The sequence below is a fragment of the Macaca fascicularis genome, chromosome 11 (assembly GCF_037993035.2).
Source record: "Macaca fascicularis isolate 582-1 chromosome 11, T2T-MFA8v1.1".
NCBI classification, from domain to species: Eukaryota; Metazoa; Chordata; class Mammalia; order Primates; family Cercopithecidae; genus Macaca; species Macaca fascicularis.
Genome location: NC_088385.1, coordinates 102,358,432 through 102,377,026, shown reverse-complemented (window position 1 = coordinate 102,377,026; position 18,595 = coordinate 102,358,432).

The following is an 18,595-nucleotide window of genomic DNA, read 5'->3' as shown; positions in this document are numbered from 1 at the left end:
GGAAAAGTATTGAGAGTGAAATTGATTGCTCTTTATTCTTCTAACTAAATTATCTTTTCACCACTTTGCCCTGCACGATAACAGAGAGAGTGGCTAGAAAAATCAAGGAAATGTGGCCAGGCACATTGACTCACATCTGTAATCCTAGCACTTTGGGAGGCTGAGGCGGGCGGATCAAGAGGTCAGGAGATCAAGACCATTCTGGCTAACACGGTGAAACCATGTCTCTACTAAAAAATCAGCTGGGCATGGTGCACACGCCTGTAGTCCCAGCTACTCAGGAGGCTGAGGCAGGAAAATCGCTTGAACCTGGGGGGCAGAGGTTGCAATGAACTGAGATTGTGCCACTGCACTCCAGGCTGGGTGACAGAGACTCCATCTCAAAGAAAAATCAAGGAAATGAAGCTTAGGACAGGGAGAATTAACACAGACAGAATATGCTTGAAAGTTAAACAGCAGCTTCACTCTTAACACCTTACCCAGTGACAGCCGTACAAGATGGGCCACAGAAATATACTTATAGCTATTTTTATGAGCCCCTAGTTCTCCTCTAAAAAACAAAATAAATACTGCATGGAGTTAAAGAAAAGAATTAATCTGGTCAGGTGTGGTGGCTCATGCCTGTAATCCCAGCACTTTGGGAGGCCGAGGCGGGTGGATCATGAGGTCAGGAGACTAAGACCATCCTGGCTAACATGGTGAAACCCCGTGTACACTAAAAATACAAAAATTAGCTGGGCGTCGTGGTGTATGCCTGTAATCCCAGCTACTCGGGTGGTTGAGGCAGGAGAATTGCTTGAACCCAGGAGGCAGAGGTTGCAGTGAGCCAAGATCATGCCACTGCACTCCAGCCTGGCAACAGAGCGAGACTCTGTTTCAAAAAACAAGACAAAATAAAATAATTAATCTGAAGAAAACCAACTAATAATTAGACAATTACAAATAATTGAATTTTTCATTCTGTTTTCTTTCCAAGTCTAGTACCTCCTTCAGTGTGGCTTCGAACTCTTTAAAGTTCACTCTAAGTATGTGAGTCTGGTACTGTGGAGACCAGTACAAATATCTAGAAGCAGCTGGTTTGCGCATGTCTGGTTTGAATCTGAGGAATCAGAATGCAGGTTCTCCTTGGCAAGGAGGCCTGTCTTATAAGCTGCATTGAGAGGTTTTTCTGTGACTGTATGGCAAGTCAAGAGGGATGTGGTTATCAAAACAAGTTTAAGAACTTAGGGATCAAAGTCAATGGTAAAAAACAGAGATTTCATCATGCTGAGCTTTGGGGAATGATCGCAATGTTAAAGGGGGCCTGGATGGTCACAGACAGAAGGGAAATGGAAGTCCTCTCTTAATGTGGATATACTTAGTAACTTCCCTCACCAAATCCCACCGGCCAAACTTGTAAGAAAAAGCTTTTCTTAGACTGAGAAGTATGAAAATCTGATTGAGATTGATGTCATGATAGGTGTTTTTTTTTTTTTTTTTTTTTGAGACGGAGTCTTGCTCTGTCACCCAGGCTGGAGTGCAGCAGCATGATCTTGGCTCACTGCAACCGCCGCCTCCCAGGTTCAAGCGATTCTCCTGCTTCAGCCTCCCTAGTAGCTGGGATTACAGGCATTCACCACCACACCCAGCTAATTGTTATATTTTAGTACAGACAGGGTTTCACCCTGTTGGCCAGGTTGGTCTTAAACTCCTGAGCTCAGGCGATTTGCCCACCTCTGCCTCCCAAATTGCTGGGATTACAGGCATGAGCTTTGATACAGAATAATTTATTCGGGAACATTTGCTGACTGAGCCAAACAGATTTCTAGTTTGTTTTTAAGATCAGGAATTCCCAGTGCACAGCTGTTCCTTATCCTTTATGTGACAGCTGTAATGGTTCTGTGCTTTAAAAGTTAACCTAGTTTAGCAGCCATTTTTAATTTTTTAAAATTTTTGTATATTTAGGGGGCACAAGTGCATATTTCTTACATACCTATATTGCATAGTGGTGTAGTCTGGGCTTTCAGAAACCCCCAATAATACTAAAATCTGAAGATGCTCAAGTCTCTGATATAAAAAGGCATAGTATTTGCATATGTCTATGCACATTCTCCCATGTACTTTAAATAGTCTCTAGATTACTTATAATACCTAACGCAATGTAAATGTCATGTAAATAGTTATACTGCATTTTTATTTGTATTATTACTTATTATTGATTGCTCTTTTTTTCCCCCAAATATTTTCCATCTGCAGTTTGTTGAATCCATGAAGGTGGAACCTTGGATACTAAGGGCTGATAGTATTTTGAGGGAATGGGCGTCACACTCACATATGGAGCTCAGTCTTTACGACTTTGACTAGTGATGATGGTGGTAAATGTAGTGAGGTGTGTGTCTGTGTATGTGTGTGTGTGTGTGCATGTGTGTGTATAAATGAGGGGTTAAATGGGTCCATTAGCTACTTTGAGCCCCTGGTCTATTTTTTAAAACAGAATATCGCACAGGCAGGTAGGGTGGGGAGTTGTCTCCTCTTTGTTTTTATGTAAATGAGACTTTTAGGATCCTCAGGAGGGAGTGTTTTGGAGGTCTCTACTCTCTCTACTAAGACGTGCACCTTTTCCAGTCCCTACTTAACTGAAAGAGTTGCTCTCTGGAAGCTTCTTGGGAAGTTTCATTGAGTTTCATTGAGGTTGAGTGGCGAGTGCTTCAGAGCATTATAGAATCTGTTTGCTTTCACTTAGTCATTAGGTCAATATTTAGTCACCACAGGCTAATATATTTTGTTTGAGAGAACAAATCAGGGAGTGTTTGCTTGGTTTGAGTTGTTTGGAAAAGTCTTTTAATTCCACTCAATTCAATTCCTGGAACAATGGTGTAACTGGTGGGGTTTAAACATTTAACCTCTCACTGCAGTCAACTAGATAAAGTAGGCCAGACTGGATCCCCCAACCAGATATAAAGAAAACCTTTTCAGTTTACACAGTGCTTTTGCAATAGGATTCTCCCATTAACCTGATGAGTAATAAGGAATTTAAACATTGAGGATGGCGGCATGGGGGAGTGAATCCAAAGAAATGAGTTGAATAGTTTTAATATGTAAGGGAACAACACACAGAGAAATAAATTGCCCACTTGATTAACTTCTTGTTTTTTTGAGATGGAGTCTCGCTCTGTCACCCAGGCCGGACTGCAGTGGTGCAGTCTTGGCTCACTGCAACCTCTGCCTACCAGGTTCAAGAGATTCTTCTGCCTCAGCCTCCCGAGTAGCTGGGATTACAGGCACCTGCCACCACGCCTGGCTGATTTTTGTATTTTTAGTAGAGACAGGGTTTCACCATGTTGGCCAGGCTGGTCTCAAACTCTTGGCCTCAAGTGATCCGCCTGCCTCAGCCTCCCAAAGTGCTGGGATTACAGGTGTCAGCCACCGTGCCCAGCCTTGATTAATTTCTTTTAGGGGTCCTGTGATTTAACTAAATGTGGACTGGGGAATCGTTATGTTGCCTGAAGTGGTAATTAGGATTCCCATGCATGTGTGTGAGCATGTCTGTGAATGTATGTCTAGTACAAGGAAGGTCATTCCATAAATGCACGTTGAATTAAATATTCTATTTGCTACCATACATTATTAATAAAATATAAAATCATAATAGCTCTTTTGGCTTTTCTAAACCATTCAGGTATTCTCTATAGAATTTTTTACTCTATTTTCAAAATCTATTCATTCCTAAGGTATCTTAGAATATGTAACAAATCAAAAACAAATACAGACCGGGTGCGGTGGCTCATGTCTGTAATCCTGGCATTTTGGGAGATTGCAGTAGGCAAATCACTTGAGCCCAGGAGTTTGAGACCAGTCTGGGTAATATGGTGAAACCCCATCTCTACAAAAAAATTAAAAAATTAGCTGGGCCTGGTGGCACGTGCCTGTGGTCCCAGTTACTTGGGAGGCTGAAGTGGGAGGATTACCTGAGCCCGGGAAGGTTGAGGCTGCAGTGAACTGAGACTGCACCACTGCACTCTAGCCTGAGTGACAGAGTGACCCTTTGCAAAAAAAAAAAAAAAAAAGAAAAGAAAAGAAAAGAAAAAGAAAGAGAAAAGAAATGTAAACCTTAAAAAAAAAAAAAAGGAATAAACAGGAGCCAGACAACAGGGTAAAATCCAGACTAAATAAACATGACTTACATCCTCTGAAATGTGGCTTACAAGGGTGAAAGTGATCAGGACCGGACATAGTTACTTTACTGAAGACAACTTTGCTTTGGTAGCTGTAGGAACCCAGCAAGAGCACCATGTTTTGTTTATTCACCAGTAGATGAAATCCCCAAACAGAACACTCATAACCCACTTAATGTGGGTTCTCATAACTGCAACCAAAGCAGAGGGAACAAAAAGCTCCACTGATACTTTCTTTTTTTTTTTTTTTTTTTTGAGACGGAGTCTCGCTGTGTCGCCCAGGCTGGAGTGCAGTGGCCGGATCTCAGCTCACTGCAAGCTCCGCCTCCCGGGTTTTTACGCCATTCTCCTGCCTCAGCCTCCCGAGTAGCCGGGACTACAGGCGCCCGCCACCTCGACCGGCTAGTTTTTTGAGACAGGGTTTCACCGTGTTAGCCAGGATGGTCTCGAACTCCTGACCTCGTGATCCGCCCGTCTCTGCCTCCCAAAGTGCTGGGATTACAGGCTTGAGCCACCGCGCCCGGCCTCCACTGATACTTTCAATGATAATATATAAGCACTTGCTTCTTATGGCAATGCTGAGGTTGGGTAAATGGCAATGCTGAGGTTGGTGACCATCACAAGCTATAAGGAATGCAGTGGTCCAGAAATTGGACCTGAAGACAAAAGCACTACTAAAAATCAGACAAGAACTTTCCATAGAATAAAACTGCAGTCAATATTGTTGCCAGCATTTGATGTGTAGTAATCTCATTTTATTATTGCAAACCTATAAGCCAAGTATCTGTAAAACAGGAATGTCCCACCTCACAGGTGCCTGTGGCTGGTGGGACCTGGTGTGCTGGAAGATAAACAGTGTTCATTCCAGCAGTGTTGGAATAACAGAAGAAGGCATGGAGTCAGAAAGGAACCATGTATTGACCTTAATAATTAATGACTTAGTGTTATGCTTACTCTTCATTTTAACCTGTCAATGTCCTTGTGAAATAGGAATAATTGTTCTCAAAAAGGGAGGGAACTGGAGCTATGGGAGACAACCACAGAGATCAAGTGGTAAAAGACCAGATACTTTAACCCAGTTAAATCTAGTGTTCTCTCTGCTATGTCTCAGCGAAGTCCAACAGATTGTCTCATTTTGTAGCACCCTAAGAGCTGAAACAGCAGGAGATCTAGCTCTGGAGATCCGAAAGGGTCTAGCAACATTTCTTAATGCAGTATAATTTGGCGTCTGACCTGAACACCACTGGCTGACTTTTAGGTGTCATGTCTAAGTTTGCTTGTTTGCTTGTTTTTATAATCTTTGCAAGATTTGTGCTGTTGATCATGCGCTTCTTTAAACCCCTTCCTCCTCTGGCTTCTGTGTCACATGTCCTAATTCTATACCGCTGACCAGTGAGTTTTATACTGTAAGTTTAGCCTGGATAATAGCTAATATTTATGGAGTGCTTCTTATGTGGCAGGCACTGTCCCAATCCCTTTATCTGTATTAACATGTGTTAATTTATTTCATCAACATAACAAGCCTACGAATCAGATAGGATTATAGTCCTGTTTCAAAAAGATAAGGAAACTCAGCAACAAAAGACAAATAAATTGGACTTCAGCAAAATTAAAAACATTTGTGCATCAAAGAATACCGTCAAGATAGCGGAAAGACAACCTACAGAATGGGAAAAAATATTTGCAAATATCTGATAAGAGATTAATATCCAGAATATGTAAAGAACTACAACTCAACAACAAGAAAAATAAACAACTGAATTCAAAAACAAGCAAAGGACCTGAACAGACATTTATTCAAAAAAGATATACAAATGGCCCCATCTTTCTTGATGTTATGGCAGCTTTTGACATGTTAATCATGGCCTCTTTTATAATAAAACGTTATTCACCTTCTAGAACACCACTTCTTCTGTCACCAACTGCTCTTTTTCAGTCTCCTTTGCAAGTTCCTTTTTGTCTCCTAACCTCTGAAATGTAGATTCCCCAAGGATGTCAGAGTTCTGACAGTACTCCAACCTATGTTCATGACTTTGGTATTATTATTATTATTATTATGTTGAGACAGAGTCTTGCTCTGTCACTCTGGCTGGAGTACAGTGGCGCAGTCTCAGCTCACTGCAACCTCATCCCCTGGGTTCAAACAGTTCTCCTGCCTCAGCCTCCCAAATAGCTGGGATTACAGGCATGCATCACCACGCCTGGCTAATTTTTGTAATTTTTTAGCAGAGGTGGGGTTTCACCATGTTGACCAGGCTAATTTTGAACTCCTGACCTCAAATGATCCACCCACCTCAGCCTCCCAAAGTGCTGGGATTACAGGTATGAGCCACTGTGCCTGGCCGGTATTATTATTATTATTTAGAGCCAGGGTCTCGCTCTGTCACCCACGCTGGAATACAGGGGCATGATTATAGCTCACTGCAGCCCTGAATGCTTGGCTTCAAACAATCCTCCTGCTGCAGGCTATGTTCATGACTTTAAACACCATCCAACATGCTGACATTTACCAGTCTGGATCTTTCTCTCAAACTTGGACTCTTTTTTTGTTTTTGAGACGGAGTCTGGCTCTGTCACCCAGGCTGGAGTGCAGTGGCACGATCTCCGCTTACTGCAACCTCCGCCTCCCAGGTTCACGCCATTCTCCTGCCTCAGCCTCCTGAGTAGCTGGGACTACAGGCGCCCGCCACCATGCCCGGCTAATTTTTTGTATTTTTAGTAGAGATGGGGTTTCACCGTGTTAGCCAGGATGGTCTCGATCTCCTGACCTCGTGATCCGCCCGCCTCAGCCTCCCAAGGTGTTGTGATTACAGGCGTGAGCCACCGCGCCCAGTTGAACTTGGACTCTTATATCAAACTGCTTATCAACATTTCCACCTGATGATTAATAGCTATTTCATACTGAACCTATCCAAAACCAGCTGCCTGTCCCATCTCAGAAAAGGATCTCTGTTCTTCCAGATGCTTAGACTGAACACCTTAGAATCACTTAGACTTCCCCTTTCTCAGACTAGATTCATTACATCAGCAAACCCTCTTGGCCTTACCTTCACCATATATCCAGAATTTGACCCTCCTCATGACCTTCACCACCAACCATCCTCCCTCACATAGATCACTGCAATAACCAATAGGTCTCCCTTCTCCCCACCCCTGTCAGACTTCCATGAAAAAGAATGCTTTTTAAACTTAATAATGCTTTTCAAACCTAAGTCAAATCATGTCAACTCCATTGCTTACAACCCTTCAGTGGCTTCCCATCTCATTAAGAGTAAAACCATATTCCATTCATTACAAGGTGCTCCTTGACCTTGCTGGCCCCGTTCTCACTGGGCTTTAGTCACTTACCTGTCACTACTTTTGGGAAACTCTTCTCTCTGTGGTATTTGTGGAGATGGTTCCCTCACTCCCTTCATGTCTGACCACCTTGTATAAAAAAGTATTCTCCATTTCCCCATCACCCCTCATGTTCAGCTTTATTTTCCATACAGCATTTACCATCACCAGCCTCTCAATATATATTTACTAACTTTCCCCTCTAGTATTCAGTGAGGGCAGAAACTTTGTTCCCTGCTCTGTCTTCAGCACCAAACAGTGCCTGGCATGCAGCACACAAACTCTGAGTGGCCATTATGGCTTTGATTAATTTTTATTTCATTTTTTTGAGATAGGGTCTCACTCTGTTGCTCAGACTGGAATGCAGTGGCGTGCAATCAAGGCTCACTGCAGCCTTGACCTCCTGGGCTCAGGTGATTTTCCCATCTCAATTTCCCAGGTAACCGGGACTACAGAAATGTGCCATCACACGTGACTAATTTTTTTTGGGGTATTTTTTGTAGAGACGGGGTTTTCCCATGTTGTCCAGGCTGGTCTTGAACTTCTGGGGTCAAGTGATCTACCTGCCTTGGCCTCCCAAAGTGCTGGGATTACAGGTGTAAGCCGCCATGCCAGGCTGGCTTTGGTTACTTTTTAAAGGGGTGTGTGTGTGTACATGTGTATGCACGAATTATAGGGCTTTTAATGAGCGTAGATTTTGTGGTAGAAAGCCTTCAAAACATGACACCCACAGTGAGTATCATGGGTTCTTGGTTGTTAAAATGCTGAGAACTTCTGGGTTAGATTATTCCAGGTTTTGAAGTTCTACTAAAGTTAAAACTCAATAAAACATCATCAGACTAAGCTATTCGTGCAAGAACTGAACACCACACAGCCCTGCCCTGGTTTCTCTAGGCCCCAGGTTAGGTCTATGAGGTGATAGCTTGAATATATACAGAATGGAAAACTTTCTTCTTATGGGTGAATATAAGCCCCAAATAAGAATGAAACATTATCAACATATTGAAAACAAATTTTTTTGAGAGTCTTGATATGTCACCCAGGCTGGGGTGCAGTGGCACAATCACAGCTCACTGCAGCCTCAACCTCCTGGGCTCAAGCAATCCTTTCACCTTAGCCTCCCAAGTAGCGGAGACTACAGATGTGTTGCCACCATGCCAGACTAATTTTTTATTTTTCATAGAGATGGGGTTTCACAATGTTGCCCTGGCTGGTCTCAAACTCCTGTGCTCAAGTGATTCTCCCATCTCAGCCTCCTTAAGTGCTGGGATTAAAGGCATGAACCACCACACTTGGTCCTTATCAATTTTTAAAATTTCATCTTTCCCCCCCAATTATACAAGTATTTCATGTTCATTTTGGGGGAAAAAAACTGGCTAAAAATCATCCTTATGTCACTGTTTAGAAATAATCATTAAGTTCTTCAGATCTTATAAAATATTCACATATGTATTTTGTATTGTAATCTTGTCATTGGCTATCATGAAAGTTCAAGCAAGATAAATTGCTTCATGGCTAATAGCCAGGCATGGGTGCTAAAGAACAAACTATTTTAGATCAAGGAACCACACAACTCAGTTACAGCCAACAATGGCTTCATAGATGGTTCCAGACATGAAATAAGAAATAGATTCTTTTGTTTCAGAAATGAAGATAAGCCAGAAACTTGCATACCCACAAAGAAAACCTTGCAATAGGACATCCCTTCATAATGAAAAGATTATGCTATCTAAGGAGAAAGGAATAACGTGTAATCACAGGGAGCTATTGTTCCTTTTGAATGTGTACACTTTACCTTTCAAGTACTTGCATTGGACTGCTTGAAAATATAAGGGTGTACTTTGCCCTCAACAGTATTAAGTTCTGTGCTGGAACTAGCTACATTTTTTTTTTTTTTTTTTAACTAGGGTCTCCTTCCCCTGCCACCTTTTCTTACCGAGTCTCCCTCTGTTGCCCAGGCTGGAGTGCAATGGCGCAATCTCGGCTCACTGCAACCTCCTCTTCCCAGGGTCAAGCAATTCTCCTGTCTGTCTCCCGAGTAGCTGGGATTACAGGCACGTGCCACCACATCCAGCTAATTTTTGTATTTTTAGTAGAGCCAGGGTTTCACCATGTTGGCCAGGCTGGTCTTGAACTCCTGACCTCAAGTGATCCGCCTGCTTCGGCCTCGCAAGTCCCCTCTTATTCTTTCTGTCCAACCTCTGACAGTTGAATATTCTCAAGTTATTTACTGTGCCTAAAAATAAGCTCTCTCTTGCAACTCTCTTGCACAGAAGGACAAACTTGGCTTTACCTAGTACAGTTGTATCGTTTTATTAAGAATAGAGGAACAGAGTTTTAAAAATGGAAGAGGCTTTCAGAGGTCTCGTTCCATTTATAAATCATAATGTTGTCTGCTGTTACAGGAGAAACTGTGGCTCAATATGGTTAAGTGATTTGCCTGAGTTTTAGAGAAGTAGTTTTTAATCCAGCATTCAAGTTTAATGACTTGCAAATTTAAGGGCTCTTTGCCTGGCACAGTGGCTGACACTTGTAATCCCAGCTATTCACAAGTCTGAGGCAGGGGGATCACTTGGGCCTAAGAGTTTGAGACCAGCCTGGGCAACATAGTGAGACCCTGTCTCTTTTTAGAAAAAGAACATGAAAAAACCAAATTCAAGGTCTCTGTACTGTCTCCTAGAGGTTAGCTGTAAAATGAAATGTATATACATAGGCAGTTTATCATAACGATGAAGAGCAGATGTTGGTATCTCTTAGGATCTAATTAGGATACTGGTTCTGACACTTTGTGTGTGTGACTGAGTGAGAAAACTACTGAGCCTGTTTTCTTAAACAATATCTTCTAGTAATATACTTCTAGGAACATGTATGATGACTATTTTATGTGTATACCATGAACATTTTCTCAAAAAGACACATTTGGAGATCTTCTTTCAAATAGGACTACTTTTTAATGACCAGATTCTGAAAATGTTCATTAACTTTTACAGATGTACATTCGGGCAAAATTACCATTTGCCAACTTAATTTTCAATGGCTATAGCACATCTGCTAAAGACCTTCAAAAGCAAATTGTGAAGACAAGGAATGACTACCATATGGGATATTTCCTACCCAATGACTTCAGAATCCAGTAATTACACATATTCTACCTTATCTCATACTTTTAATTAGAAAATTCTAGACAAGGGTCAAGTTTCAAAAATTGCCTTTATGGATATTTATTCCTTGCCTTAAATCTTTTCTGGAAAGAAATGGCTTATTATTTAAAAGTCCAGTTCAAGGGAGGCCACTTTCTCTTTAACTAGCTTTAGTATACAGAGCTATTTTGGAGTTTCCGTGAATGTTCCTAAGAGTGTAGGTAAGCCTAGAAAGGTTCAAACCAATAACATTAATTTGACCTGTCAAAGTATGCTTCATCAGGTGTTCATGACCTTCTTGGTGTCAGTGTCTTTTCTGTCAAGGAGGTTATGTAAGTCAATAAATATAACATGCCCAGAACGTATTCAGTAGCTAACAATCACTGGGAATCACAAAAATGGAACTTTAAAATTTACGCTGCTGTTTTCACTGTGATAAATTATCATATGAGGCACTTAAATGAACAAACAAAACTTGGAGTAATGAATCAATGGCTTTCCCAGACAACTGCCATCTTTTGGCATATTAACAAATACTGAAAAATAATGAAGAAAAACAGAGATGAATAAAAAGGGATTTTTACCTTTTGGTACTAATCCATATGGCAAAGAGAAGAATAAAAAAGGCACACAAACAAAAAGATATAAGGAAGTACGGATTTTATTAGAGACTTCTTAAGCTTAGAAGGAACAACAATAATACACACATATATAAATCTATAGTTGGGTTATTGTAAAATCCTTTAAAATAATTGACAAAAAATTCCATATGATTAAATACAGAAAATAAAGTACTGTGTTAAAAAAATTATAGATATTTGCACAGTCATGTTTATAGCAGCATTATTCACAATAGCCAAGAGATGGAGGCAACCCAAATGTCCACCAACAGATGAATGGATAAAAAAAATGTGGTAAATACATACAATGGAATATTATTCAGCCTTAAAATGGAAAGAAATCCTATCACATTCTACAATATGGATGAACCTTGAGGACATTATGTTAAGTGAAATATGTCAGCTACAAAAAGACAAATACTGTATGATTCCATTTATATGAGGTATCTAAAGTAGTGAAATTCATAGACAAAAGTAGATGGTTGCCAAGGCTGTGGGGAAGGTGAAAATGGGAGTTGTTTAATGGGTATAGAGTCTCAGATTTGCAAGATGAAAAAATTCTGGAGATCTGTTTCACAATAGTGTGACTGAACTTAATCTCACTGAACTATACACATAAAAATGGTTAAGATGGTAAAATTTACATGTGTTTTTAAAAATCACAATTTAAAAGATGTAAAAAAAGAGAGTACTTTGCCTATTCCCCAAAAGGCTATAATCTCAAGTCTTCAGGTAGGGTAGGAAATGTACTACCCTAATATATAAAACACAATTGATCAAAAAGTAAAAATGAAAATACCTCTGAAGGAATATTCTCAAATGATATTTTTTAAAAATCACAGTTTAACACTCAAGTAAGTGTCTGGATTGAATACGGACTTCAAAAACTATGTAATCAACTATAACTTTTTAACTCTTCACAAATTCCTATTTTCAGTGTTCATAAAGAACAATGTTTAAAAAAGTGGAAAGGCGGCCGGGCGCGGTGGCTCACGCCTGTAATCCCAGCACTTTGGGAGGCCGAGGCGGGCGGATCACAAGGTCAGGAGATCGAGACCACGGTGAAACCCCGTCTCTACTAAAAATACAAAAAATTAGCCGGGCGTGGTTGTGGGCGCCTGTAGTCCCAGCTACTCGGGAGGCTGAGGCAGGAGAATGGAGTGAACCCGGGAGGCGGAGCTTGCAGTGAGCCGAGATTGCGCCACTGCACTCCAGCCTGGGCTGGGCGACAGAGCGAGACTCCGTCTCAAAAAAAAAAAAAAAAAAAAAGAAATTAAAAAAAAAAAAAAAAAAAAGTGGAAAGGCTCCCAAAATACTGAGAACATATATTGTATATAAATCAAGGACGGGTTCACTCATTTCAAGCTATGTCAAGAAGTCTATGGGATGAAGCATGTCTGTTGTGATGGATATAGTACAGAACTAACTCCACAGCTGAGTTCTTCAGAGTGAGCCTCTGCAGGCTCACAGTCCTATTTAAAGAATAACCTATTGACCCAATTTGCTGGTGTTATAAGCTTGGAGGAACAGCACAATTTCAAGTTCCTTTCACATGTGGAGTTTCTGATTAGTCTGTGGTTATTTCAAACATGGTCTATACCTACTGCAGAAGCAAGCATTATTAAAAACATACATTTTCATTGTGCACCATAACTTTTGGATTTGGGGTCCTTTCATACTTTTTCAGAAATATTGTCTTCTAAATTAAACAGAAAAACATGTATGTGACTATAGCGATGCAACAGTTGATACGAGACCATGTGATGGATCAACTAGGTCAGAATATTTTTAAAATCCAGAGTGGCAAGGCATAAAAATAGAGAAACTTACTAAAAGTCTTCTACAAAATACTAATGTAAAATGTGAGGTATTAACCCATTTCTACTGTATCATTCTAGCTTGTTTTCATTAACCATAGCAGAACTTCTAAAAGTGAGCTCTAAAATGTGGCAAATTTGATAATAAATTAAGGAAAAAGTCATTAGTCTCCAGAAACAAGAATTTAAAATCATTTGGCACTGGAGACAGATGGCAAAGACTAAATGCCCTTCAGAAATTATGAACAATTATTCAGTTACATGAGACTGATATAACAGTGTCAAGTAGAAAAACATTTAAGAAAACAGAAACCATTAAATTTGGGGGAGAGTTTAATTTGGAGGGAGAAGTTGATTTTTGGGGTTTTTTAGGGCTAAGTTGCTTCCGCTAAAAATATAGAACTTATAATAAACAGGAATAACTCTCTTCACTGGCAATTAATAATAACTGTATGGAATTTCTATTGTGAGAAATTACTATAATGCCATAGGCTGGTAAGACTTTGTTACCCAATGTCATCCCTCTAATTTTAGAAGGATTAACCAACCAATTTTTGCTAAAAGGTAGGCACACATACCAAAAAATGTGAATCTTGGTGAATACAGGATGTCTGGTAGGCCTCAGGTAATCTTCAGTCTTCACACTCTTGATGTTCCAGGAATGATGCGCGAGTTTAGGTTGGTTCTAGGATAGGCCCAGGGGCCTGGTTTGATCTGGGATCCCTGGGACCATACCTAGAACAAACCCAAACAAAACCAAACTCCTTGGGAGTGCTTTCAGCTCAGGTCGACTTCTGGGCTTTTCACTCATATGGACCTCCAAGACCGTACCAGAACCATACACCAACCTTTAAGGGATAGGAGTGATATTTCTGGAGCCTTCTGTACGTTGTCAGCTGCTAGTACTGTGCCTGAGTAAGCATTATTTAAGTCATGGTATGAACAGAAGGTAACAGATTGGTGCAATAAAAGTGCAGAAAATACTCTAATTTAGAAATGAAGTTAATTTCCTTAAGAATTTACTTAAGGAAGGGGAAAAGGATATGCTTTGTTTAGGATATTATAAAACAGTAAACTTATAAAAGACATGCTTTAGGTTTAGAAAAATTCCTCAATAATATTCATTTGTAGGTAGCTAACCTTTAGGAAATGATATAAAACTAAAAAACATAAAGCCTAAAACAGTAAAATTATCCCTTACTTTAAGAAAATCTTAAGGTACAAATAGAAGAGGAAATATATATATCCATAACCATATCTCATAGAATATACCCATTTTAAAGGATAATGCAGTCAAAAGAATATGCAGCTTAAATACTGTACTACTGCAATAATACATTGCTAAATGAAGTTCAATACATAGAGATAAAACTAATTTCATTGCTGATAAGCTAAAATACATTAAAATGTATAACATAAAAAAATACTATATGCACTTTAATTTATCACACATTTCATTTCATTTCTTTTTTTTTTTTTTTTTTGAGACCGAGTTTCACTCTTGTTGCCCAGGCTGGAGTGCATTGGCATGACCTTGGCTCATTGTAACCTCCGACTCTCAGGTTCAAGCGATTCTCCTCAGCCTCCCGAGTTGCTGGGATTACAGGCATGAACCACCATGCCCAGCTTAATTTTGTATTTTCAGTAGAGACGGGGTTTCTCCATGTTGGTTAGGTGGGTCTCGAACTCCCGACCTCAGGTGATCTGCCCGCCTCGGCCTCCCAAACTGCTGGGATTACAGGCATGAGCCACCACGCCCAGCCTGTTTTCATTTATTTATTTTTGAGACAGGGTCTCTCGCTCTGTTGCCCAGGCTGGAGTGTAATGGTGCAATCATGGCTGACTGCAGCTGCAGCCTCCTGGGCTCAAGTGATCCCCCTGCCTCAGCCTACTGAGCAGCAGGGACTACAGGCATGTGCCAGTACATCCAACTAATTTTTAAGTTTTTGTAGAGACGAAGTCTTGCTGTTTCTTGCCTAAGCTGGTCTTGAACTCCTGGCTTCAAGAGATCCTCCTGTCTTAGCCTCCCAAAGTGTTAGGATTGTAGGTGTGAGCCACTAAGCCCCAGCTTATCACACATTTTAGAATATCTATAAAATCAATTCCTCCTTATTCATGCTAAACTTTTACATGTGTGAATCTTTGAATCAATTCATCTTCTTTTTGGATGAATTACAGCAATTACACTGAATAGAATCATTTTTCTCTCACAACTACACTCAGAAATTTTCTTCTTCTATCACTAACCTGGCTTTGGCATCATGATTCTCTCTTCTATAATGGCAGTCTCAACTCAAGAAACAGGTTTGGACCACCTATCTTTTTTTTTTTTTTTTTTTTTTTTGAGATTAAGTCTCACTCTGTCACCCAGGCTGGAGTGCAATGGCGCAATCTTGGCTCACTGTAACCTCCATCTCCCGGGTTCAAGCGATTCTCCTGCCTCAGCCTCCTGAGTAGCTGGAATTACAGACAGGTACCACCACACCCAGCTATCTGCATCTTTAGTAGAGACAGGGTTTCACCATGTTGGTCAGGCTGGTCTGGAACTCCTGACCTCGTGATTCGTCCGCCTCAGCCTACCAAAGTGCTGGGATTACAGGCGTGAGCCACCATGCCCAGCCTGGACCACTTATCTTTTATGATTATTATACCACAGATCCCTTCCATTAGCATAGATAACTGAATGCTGACTGAGGCATGGTCATAAAATAAACAGATTGATTTGACAATTACTTTGTAATGAAAGCAAGAGTCAATATATGCTTACTAACACACAATCAGCATGTTGCTAAAAATAAGTTGTTTGATGCTAGGATATCCATTTCTACACAGATGTGACTTCTACTTGCAAATATTATAACATGCAAATTTTGTTTATTTTTCATTCAAGAGGGAAAAGTGATCCTGCTTAATTATCTAATATTAAATTACAATTTAATCATGCCAAGTACAGAATGACAGTGGGAATTTAGTCATTCAAATATCTGCCAATATCATTAGATCTAACACTGATAACTTTTGGTAAGCTTTTAACATACACTTACTATAGCTGAATAAAAATAAAGACCCTGTTTTTAAAACTAGCATAATCAAAAAATAAATTCTTTGTGGTATAGTTGCCTATAGTCTATAAATTTTATTACTTCTCAGGTCTCTGTGACATTAATGGTGAATGTTTTCTTATTTTTCAGGGCTTAAATCTATTTTCATGTCTTGGAAATGAAGATATATTTCTCTCTTAAAAAAAAAAAAAAAGCCAGCTGGGCACGGTGGCTCAGGCCTGTAATCCCAGCACTTTGGGAGGCTGAGGCGGGTGGACCACGAGGTCAGGAAATCGAGACCATCCTGGCTAACATGGTGAAACCCTATCTCTACTAAAAATACAAATAATTAGCCGGGCGTGGTGGCAGGCACCTGTAGTCCCAGCTACTTGGGAGGCTGAGGCAGGAGAAGGGCGTGAACCCGGGAGGCGGAGCTTGCAGTGAGCCGAGATCACGTCACTGCACTCCATCCAGCCTGGGCGACAGAGCGAGACTGTTTCAAAAGAACAAAAAAAAAAAGCCGATGAAATTCTTAACAGCATGTAGTCTCCAATTCAAATAGAAAATACTATAGAAAATGCTAACTTGAGTGGACCAGTTTTAATCAGCGCCAAATAATTCCAGTATAGAACTAATTTTAGAGAAAGTAAAGTATGTAAACAAAATGGTTTCTTTTGTACAATAACAACTTTTCTATTTTGAGAGCAGGTATCTAATTTGGTGACTTCACTTATTTTAATGATAGCAATGAAACAGGTAGTAAAGTAACAGATGTCACAAAATCCATGCATTTAAGCATAATCCACTTCCTCAAGTCTTCACTTTGAGTTTATTTATTCTTACTTTACAGGTAAGTCTAATAAACTTAGTAATCTGGTCTCCAAAATGAAAGCAGATCAGAAGGCACATTATGAAGGTAGAGAAGGGCTACTGCTACAGGCACACTTAAGCAAGCAGTAATAGAAATGGAAAAACGACTGTTAAAAAACAAAGACATGAAAACTAAAACGAGCACAGCAGAATGGAGCCATTTCGATTAGTCTATCAGATTATAATAAATAATGTTAATGATCATTTTGATACCAAATTAAAATACATTCATATACTATTTAAGAAGACAGTAATGCATATCAATTTTATGAAGATTTCCTTCAGAGATTATTCCAAAAAATTTTAGTGCTGAAAGAGGTTCAAGCTCTGCAGGAAACTGGGGCATCTAGAATGACTCCTTCCCCAAATATTCAAGTTAGCCAGTTCTTATCAAATTAGCCATCTTTAGTCTCATACCAATAGTTCTAGAACATAAATCTTGATGAACGGAGTTGAAGTTACATTTATGGTGCCATAAGTTTTAAATCTGTGTACTGTACTAAGAACAATGAATGAGAACTATATATTTAACATTTTTCTGAAATATACACAATTATTTATTCAAAAATGATAGTCAAATTTCTCTTATAGTTGAATTCATTAATGGAAGTCCTAGAAACATCATTATATAAAAACTGAATTAGAACTTCAAATATATGGCAATCATATATTCAGCCAAGTATTTGTTTTGGCAAGTTTTTAGTAAAGAACTAAGAGGCAAACAAAAGAATGCTAAGCAGTCAAACAGGTATCACAAAGTCCATGCATTTTACTGACAGAAAAGCCCCTTAGCTCTCTTTCAGTCTACTTACTCTTATTTTAGACACAATTCTAGCAAGCTTGGCAATCTGGTTTCTCAGTCCACAGCAGATTAGAAGCAGCAAATTAGGGGCCTATTGCAGGAGGCAGGCACACAAGACAGCGGCAAAAGTGACAGCTGATTATAAGGGAAGATAGAGAAACTGTGAAAAACAGACATAACTCAAAAAAGCACACCAATGTGAGGTCATGTTGTAAAGGGGTACCTGACATATATCTCAGTAGCCCCTGAGGATGAGTTTCTGTTTATCACCCCATGATAGAAACTGATATTCCTAAAGATGACAGAAAAAGTTAAATTATATTCTATATACTCTAGACAAAGTAGAGAAGTAGTGCATTTAGTTATTAAATTATTAAAATGGATTTTAGTTAGCTGAGAAGTTAACTTAGGCAAATTAATCACCTGTCTATGATGACAGATCAATGAATTGTTACTGAATTTTTTTCTATATTTTCTCTTCTAAAATATTTGTAGCTTTATTTTCTAATTAAATGTGAACTGCATAGCTATTTTCTTGTAGGTAGAATTGGAAAAATAAATCAATCTTTAGGCCTTGTGTGGTTATCATTCTTAGTATAATATCTACTTTAGTTCAAACAATGATTTAGCCGAGCTATAACACACTCTTATAGTATTTAACCTGTTTCTTTGGTTTGGGTATAGGAACAATATACTATGATTAAACCAAATCAGTTGAACTTTTACTCCCATATGATTTCTCATAATTTGTCAAAAAAGTTTCATATTTTACATTATTGATGGGAAGTGAAGAGTTAGTCACCAGAGTGAAATGA